The following is a 2,665-nucleotide window of genomic DNA, read 5'->3' on the forward strand; positions in this document are numbered from 1 at the left end:
CATGGCCTCTAACCGCCTCTACCTCAGCCCTGCCACCATGGCTTTGTCCAGAATGTCTGGAAGGTCTCTCAGTCTAATTAGCATATTACCCTTTTATCAGTACAGATAGAGGCCTGGTGCACAGGCTGGGGCCAGCTGGTTTTCCCTGAAGGGTGTCCCGGCTCAGGGTGAGGGTTCCCTTGAGGTGAGGGGCGGCTTGGGCGAGCAGCCTGTGGTGGATTTCAGGCCAGTCATGCCCCCATTGGGGTGGGGGTTCCCACTGGGGATGGTGCTGGCCTGTGTGAGGGGCTGGGGCTGTTTGCAGGCCATCCATGCCCCCATGGGATGAGGGTCCCCACTGGGGGTGTGTGGCCAGCCTGGGTGAGGGGCTGAGGGCCGTTTGCAGGCCCCTCCCTCAGCGGCCAGCCTGGGTGAACCAAGCCTCCCGTGCACTCAGGCTGGCTCCGTGGCTGCCATCCACAGGCTCCTCCTTCAGTAGCTGGCCAGGGCAGGTGGAAAGCTTGGGTCGCCCCTGGCAACAGAGAAAGCCAAGCTTCTCCCATCACTGGGGCGACCCAAGCCTCCCGCTCGCCCCGGCCTGCTCTGTGGCTGTCGCCCACAGGCCCCTCCTTCAGCGGCCAGCCCAGGCAGCGGCCAGCCTGGGTGAACCAAGCCTCCCGTGCACTCAGGCTGGCTCCGTGGCTGCCATCCACAGGCCCCTCCTTCAGCGGCCAGCCCAGGCGGGCAGGAAGCTTGTCTTCCTCCATTGCCGGGGGCGACCCAAGCTTTCTGCCCACTCCAGCTGGCTCCGTGGCTGCTGCCAACTTTGTTCTGCTAATTTGCATATTCCCTCCTGATTGGCTGTGGGGTCGTGGAAGTATGGTCAATTTACATATTTGTCTATTATTAGTGTAGATTATAATGAAAACTGACACCATTATAATGAGAAAGACCCCAAAGCTCATTATACCATTATTATAATGAAAACTGACACCACAAGTAGAAGGGAGGCTGAGGAGAGTGAACCTCATGACACTTACTGAATGAACCATATTAGGGAAAAGGCCCCTCCCAACCGGAAGGTGGGGCCAGAATTTGGCATCACTAAGTTCAGAAATAAACTATCCTTGGAAACACATAAAATACTAAGAATTTACTGACGCAGTGCACAACTCACTTGTGAGTTCAACACATTCAGATGTGTACTTTTGCTTCTTTCATAGTGGTGCCCTGTGAGACTTGCAACCAGGGGAGCAGCAGGGGGCACCACCTTTAATCCTATCTCCAGTTATCCACATCCTAGCCTCTTTCTTTAAAAAAAAAAAAATATATATATATATATATTTTTAATTGATTTCAGAGAGGAATAAAGAGGGAGAGAGAAACATAGAAACATCAATGATGAGAGAGAATCATTGATCAGGTGCCTCCTGCATGCCCCCTACTCGGGACCAAGCTTACAACCCGGGCATTTGCCCTTGACCGGAATCAAATCTGGGACCCTTTAGTCTACAGGCCAATGCTCTATCCACTGAACCAAACTGGCTAGGACTCTATTTCTACTTGAATAAAACTTGCTTTTGCTTTCAATGAGATTTCACTTGAACTCATTCTTCTTTTGTTAATCTTCACCAGGATATACTTTCCATTGATTTTTTTAAAGAAAGAATGTAGGGCAGACACCGCTGCTGCCCACACTCAACGGCGTGTGTGGAAGGTGCCTCCCGGCTCCCACCAGATTTCATCCGGGTGGGCGAGGGACCGTCCAAACATGGGGGCTGCAGATCAGCTTCCCACTCTGCTCAACTGGTCAGAACCAGCGTTTCTCACCAGCGTGCAGGTGATGCCAAGGTGCCGGTCCTCGACCGCACTTGGAAGGAGCCTGGTGTGCGGAAGCCTCTCCTTGCGCGAGCTGTGCCCCTTTCTGCATTTCATCTCCTGTCACTCAGTTCAGGATCGGATGGAAGCAGGGTGGGGAGAGGGGTTGGGGTGTGGAGAGGCGTGCTCCTGGAGGCTAAGGAATTGCAGTGCCGAGCGAAGTCAGCTCCACCGCACACCTGCAGGGGCTCGGATGCTTTTGAGTGAATAACACAGAATTTGAACCTGTGCATGCTGCCTCCCACAACAACATTGAAAATACCAACTATAAGACAAAACAGCTATCATTCAGAACCATGGGAAAGCAGGCCCAGTGGAATTTGTACAACTGGAAGGAAAGAAAGAAGCGCATTGAGACTGAGTAGGATATGCAGAGGCACCAAGAACAGAGGTACGGAGTTGCGTGCCAGGCGGGCTGCAACTGGATGCGTGGTTTTTTTCAATTGAAAGGGGTTACAAACTCTCAAATCCACTGAGCTTGTTTGGGGTGGGATTCTGAGGTCCCAGACCCATACGGGGAGAGGCAGGATGGCCTTGCAGTGGGTCAGAGAGCGAGGGTGGCTTTCTCGTGGAGCTGCTCGCCAGCACTTGGGGATGCAGAGATGCAGAGTCACAGAGAGGCGAGGAGTCGCGGAGACGCCATTGCTGTTTGCTCCGCCCTGGTGACTCCCTGAGACCCCACCCTACTCAATTTACATCCCCGCCCAAGCTGTGCCAGAGGCACAAAAGGAACCACCGGCGCTTTTACAGCTTAACCCAACAAACTGCAGATGTCAACTCCTCGCACCCATAAGGGACACACTCAAGA

The 2,665-nt window shown here is 53.4% G+C and overlaps 1 protein-coding gene across 2 annotated transcripts in view; it reads right to left on the reverse strand.

Moving 5' to 3' along the window:
* Window positions 1–2,665, reverse strand: part of ZNF565 (zinc finger protein 565) — a 39,624-nt gene that overhangs the window by 2,263 nt on the left and 34,696 nt on the right. The window lies entirely within an intron of this gene.

Source organism: Myotis davidii, unplaced genomic scaffold, assembly GCF_000327345.1.
Source record: "Myotis davidii unplaced genomic scaffold, ASM32734v1 scaffold681, whole genome shotgun sequence".
NCBI lineage: Eukaryota > Metazoa > Chordata > Mammalia > Chiroptera > Vespertilionidae > Myotis > Myotis davidii.